This window comes from Cupressus sempervirens, chromosome 4 (assembly GCF_028749045.1).
Source record: "Cupressus sempervirens isolate cs-2001-9-10 chromosome 4, ASM2874904v1, whole genome shotgun sequence".
In the NCBI taxonomy this organism is placed as follows: Eukaryota; Viridiplantae; Streptophyta; class Pinopsida; order Cupressales; family Cupressaceae; genus Cupressus; species Cupressus sempervirens.
Window position 1 is genome coordinate 567,332,049 of NC_143121.1, and position 6,160 is coordinate 567,338,208.

The following is a 6,160-nucleotide window of genomic DNA, read 5'->3' on the forward strand; positions in this document are numbered from 1 at the left end:
AATACTTCATCTGAGAAATAAATATTCCTTCTTTATCCTACATAATCTGTAATCCTAGAAAATATTTCATTTCTCCTATCATACTCATTTCAAATTATTTCTTCATTTCTTTTAAAAACTTATCACTTTCATCATCATTTCCTCCAAATATGATATCATCAGTTACAAATATTACCAAGATCATCAATCCATCATCAATTTCTTTCCAATAGGGATTACTATCTACCATACATTTGCTATATCCAAGCTTTTTCAAATTCTTGTCCAACCTTGCATACCAAGTTTTGGGTGCTTGCTTCAAGCCATACAATTGTTTCTTCAATCTACATATTATGTCCTTATCATCTATTAAAGGACAACCTTTAGGTTGTTCAATGTATACCTCTTCTTCAAGTTCTCTATTAAAAAATATTGACTTGACATCCATCTAATATACTTTGAATTTTTTTTATGCTACATATGCTAAGAATAACCTTACTACTTCTACTCTTTCCATAGGAGCATAGGTCTCATCATAGTTTATTACTTATTATTGTAAGTAAACTTTACATATTAATCTTTCCTTGTTCCTTACAACTTCACCTTATTCATTCATCTTATTCTTGAATACCCATTTAGTTCCTATCAAATTCTTATCTGTTGGTCTAGGGACCAATTCCCATGTCTCATTCTTTACTATCTAATTGAATTCCTCTTTCATAGCTTGCTTTCAATAGTCCTTTTTGCTTGGCCAAAGAAAGGCATCAAAATCCTATAGCAATGGGCTACTTAACCCAATATTGGACATGTCAAGTGGTTCTTATCCAACTCATTTGGACTCATTTAATTTATCAACCAGGGACATAAACTTGAAATGATGTTCACAAAATATATACTTCAAACTTATCTCAACTTAAGAACTACTCTATAGTAATTCAAGTGCTTAACTACAAAAAATTTATGCTAAAGCTAAGAACCAAATATATATTTTTTAAATCATGAAAATATAGCTAATAATTACTTCAACTACCTATGCTATAGGAATAGTCCACTAATTCTATGTTTAGTGGCTACAGGAATAGCAGGGTCTACTTGGGTTCTACAAACTGAATATAAATACTATGCTACCTAATTAGTTCACTCCCTATCTAGTCCCCACAGAGAAGTGAAGTATAATAACTCACAGATGCAAACTTGAAATAATAATTTTATTCATACGAAAAAAATTTACATACTGATGAATAGCAAGATTATATTCAGTACTTAAAACTTAGCACCTCTAGAACACAAACTTCTAGTTATTTAAAACACAAACTAGGAATAGAATTCCTAAATTCTAGACTCATCAACTACCAAAAAAAATGATAAAATTGATTATTAAAATATGAAAATTAATTCTAGTGCCAAATAGAATAGTAATTTACGAGCTCATGACCCCTTAATTTCCTGTGCTCAAGGCTAGTCTATTAACGTGAGCAACTGCTTTAACTCTCGCTTGGTTGACTTGGCTTTGCATTTATATCTACAAAATATTAGCACCTCCAAAATAATAACATACATCAAGACTTATTCAAAACATGTTATCTAAATTAGTTTACCCTATGTCAAATTGTTGCAAGAGAACTACCCAGACTAGCTAAGGAAGAAAAAGCATCATTCTCACTATTTTGTAATTAAATGACATATCTTTTCACAGCTTATTCATTTTAATCCTCAAACGTAATTATGCACACATTTTTCTGAAATCATCATAAACATCATGTTCTTGAACATCAAAGTCTTTTAGAGAGTTTGCAAATTAAACTGAAAATGAAATGATGAAATAGACCATATTTTGGTCTCATCATTCCCTCCAGCTAAAAATTTGACTTGTACTCAAGAAAACATGAAATTTTTCACCCTCACAACCATACTGAAGTCTAAGGCAACACTTTTTCCTTTACCCCCTATAGCAATGTTCCAATAAAAACCATTACTCTCCCTACACCTTTTCCATCTGTGGAGCTCTTTTATCATATCAAATTTCTCTAAATCTTGTGAATTAGCAAGCAATGGGGACAACAACAATGGAGGTTAAAAAGTTAAAGGAATCCAATAATTTTTCCTTTCTTCCCCTAGCTTGATATACCAGGGTGCTTATCGAGTGGCCATGATAAAATTCAATAGAGAATGAAGTTCCCTCTTCTATAGGTCTTCACTCAACCCTATCCAGTTCCATTGATTTGCCTGCTTTACTATAGGAAGATCTATTTCTACCATAGCTTTATATTCCTAATAAACTATTTCCCTTAAAGGAGGAATAATCCAAATTTTGGGTTTTGTGTAAGAAGTTTTCAACCATTCATAGTACAAATTTTTGGCATCCTTGGCCTTAGGCCTGAGGAAAAGTGGCATCTCATACCCTAATTCCTTGTACTAGTGGGCCTGGTTTTCCCTACTAATTTCATTTTGAATACAAGACATCAATGCCCTGAGTTGAATATCACCCACATAAGGTAGAGGGTTCCACTCTCTATTATCTATGACTACTAAATTACATAAAAAGAGTTCACAAAACAATTTTTTGATGGCTACAAGAGCAACATGAAAAGTTTGGAAGAATTTGTGAGGGGTATTCAATGTTAAATTTTTATCCTACATTACACAAGTCATCTGGTAATTGATAAATTGTTCCTTCAAAAAGAGACCATAAATAGGAAAATGAGAACAACATGATATTAGCTCAGGAATCATGGCAGTGACTTTTGTAAGTTTACCACTTAATTGCTCAATCTCCTCATCCTTCTCAATCAATTCTTGATTTTGATTGAAGATGGTGTTTTCTAGGGTCTCTCTCTCTCTATTTTCCATTCTTATCTCTCCTAAATTAACTAGTTAGATGGTTGTGAAATAATGCTCAATAATGAGATAGTGAAACCAGGACAAAAAGTAACATGTGCCTTAGGTGAAGGATCAATAGGATCAGTTTGCTAGGCTATGGATGCTAAAGCATCAATTCCTTGAGAAAGAATATGTTTAGCAATAGTATTAACTACATCAAAATATATTCCAACATCTTCTTCATGAAATTTTTCTCTTTGAGGTGGAGGAGAATCTGAAATTTTAACAGATACACTATCATCATTATCTGAATCTATGGAAATGATAGGTGGATGGACAGAGGATGTTCTTGTTACTATAGGTACACATTTTGCACTTTCTCCCTCTTTAATGATGATCTTATCTTTGTCAAAAAAAAGAGGATTACTCTTTTTCACTAACTACATTTTTCAGACATAGGGGATTAAAAAGAAACACCTTCATTAGGTTTTACCATCGATTGGCTTCTTTGAGATTCATGCCTAATGGGTAATTCTATGTTCTTTGATGTTGCTGGAGGTTCTGGGGATGTTTGTTGTACATTCCCTATTTTCTTCTTATAAACCATAGGAACTATAGGAGAGCTAGTATTTGGGGAAATTTTAACTTTCCTTTTACCCTTATCAGATGTTGGTCCCGACCTAGAGGTAGAAGCTAACAGAGCAGAAATTGAGGTTCTCTATGACCTCTTAGGTCTAGTTGAGGAGGAGCTAGGGTTTACAGGGTTTTCCTAAGGTTCTCTTTCCTCTTCAACTTGCTTTGTAGGTTGCCTAATAGGGTTTTACACTTTTTTTTCAACAAAATCATTGCAAGATATCCCAAGTTGTTCCCTAAGTGATTTTCTATGATGAGCTTAATAAAATAGTGATGTGAAACATTTTTTGGGTTTCCTTTTTGTATTGTAGCAACTCTTTTTAACAAAATGTGATACATGAAATGAGGAATATTCAAAGGGTAGTCATCATGTCTTAGGTAGCTCAAAAATTTGAAATACATGGCATGCAAATATGAATGTCTCCCCTCACAAGTAAAATATGTCACAATATAATTAGCACATTCGTTAAATGGTGTTAGAAAAGATGTGTAGATTGTACCTTGTTTTTGGTCTATTTGAAGTGATGGGTCTATATGCACTATAAATTGGGATCTAGCTGAAACTGTGTCTAATGTATCTAAAAATTGTTCTCCTTCTAGTGGCAATTCCATTATGTCTGCTGCAATTTCGGGTGAAAATGGAACCCTTACTCCTCTAACTGTAGCAAATCCATTCCTCAACATTCGCAAAAATTCTAAGGCAAGCTTCTCATTCCATGTAGATAGTTTGAACATGTAATTCTCCACCCCCTGGCTTGAAACATAGGTAGGAAAACTGGGTCGCCCAACAATGTTGTATGGTTAGCTAGTTCCCTTCTTAACAAACCACCCCCCATTGTTCCTCCAGAGTGATTTCAGGAGCTTTTTTTCAAAAATGGAAAAACTTACAATAGATGGGAAGACAAGTAATAGTACTTATTTTAAACAACTGATATTTTTAGCATTTAACATCACTTAATTTCTTATTAAGTACCTTAGTTGGAACTCGTACTTCCCAACTTGCAAAAGGTATGTGGCATAAAGGTGGTTGTCACATCACATTATTCTCTTATGATGATTTATGGAAAGGATGCAATATGTGGTGGCACATAAAGAATAGCATAAACATTGACATTTAATTATAACAAAAAAATGAAATATAATACCCCTCCCCCAAACTAAATTAGGCAATAGCTCCTTTAATTGCTAGTGACAAAGGTAACTAAAAATAGAACAACATATTAAGAAATAGTTTAAACTTGAGTATGTGTATGGATCGGTGAAGTCATATTATCATTTGATACCATCATGCAAGTTGATGAAGGGTGAGGTGAGGTGGAAGATCAGAGAAATGGAGTGATGTTGAATTATTATGGAGAAAATACTTTCACAAAGAAAGTATTTTATTATGACAAATGAAATTTTTTCAGAGAGAGGATAGCAAATGAGTGGGAAACTCATTTGTAGTTGCTGTAGGAATTGTGGGATAAGTAGATGAGTGGAATTGTTGCAAGAACTCTTCTCAATCAGATGGCTTATGGTAGAGTTTTAAATGGTGTCCATTAACAAGGAGTTTGAAGTGAATAGGATCAATGGTAGAAAGTTGCACTACACCATTCTCAAACATACAAATGATTTTGTACAGTCAAAGCCAATGGGTTTGGAATTTGCCCTAATTTTTTTGATAATGGGAATCATACAAGAGGGACCAGTCTCTAATAGAAAAATTCTTGTCACAAATGAGCTTATCATGCCAATTCTTCCATTGTTGTTGGATTATCTCGATATTGTGCAAGACACATTTACGGTATTCATCAAGGGCATTGAGCTATAGTATCCTATCTTCCTAAGCCTTTGAAAGATCAACATCTAGCTCTAAAGTAGTTTTTAGAGTCTTCTGTTCAAATTCTATAGGCATAGAAGTAGATTTATCATAAAGTAATTCAAATGAAGTAAATCTAGTGGTGCTCTTCCATGTAGTCTTGTAAGCCCAAATTGCTTCAGGAAGCTTGGTAACCCAGCCTCATTTATGAATAGCAATTGTTCTAGTAAGGATTTCTTTGATTTTTTTTTTTTTTTTGATTTTTTCCTAACCATTAGCTTGTGGATGGTATGGGGAAGATGTATCATGATGGATCATGTACTTCTTCATGGGTTATGCATTCAAGTTTGATGTGAATTAAGCTCCTCGATCCATGATAATTTCCCTAGGTACTCCAAATTTGGTGAATATGCATTCATATAAAAAATTGGCTACTTTGTGATCTCGTACATATGTCATAGCTTGTTCTTTAACCCACTTAGTTGCATAATCAGTACATACTAAAATGTATGATTTTCCATGAGAAGAGGGTTCTATTGGATTGACAAAATCAATACCCCATTTGTCAAAAGGTGTGATTACCACCTATGGCTACAGGGGCATTTCATTAGTTTTAGTGGGTCTTCCCATGCATTGGTATTGATCACATCACCATGTATACTTTGTTGCATCTTTGTGCAGAGTAGGGTAGTAGTACCAATTGGTAAAATCTTATAGGCTATTTGTTTTGCTAGAAAATGACCCCAACATGGTTCATCGTGGCATGCCCTTAGGATTTCATCAGTTTCATCTTCCCTTACACACCAAAAAATTACTTGATCTAGTCCAGTGTAGAACATCAATCCAACTATCCATTAGAAATTGAAACTCTTTTCCACCTAGAGATAGCATTGCTTAGGTGAAAAGGTGGTGGTGTTTTTCCTGTAG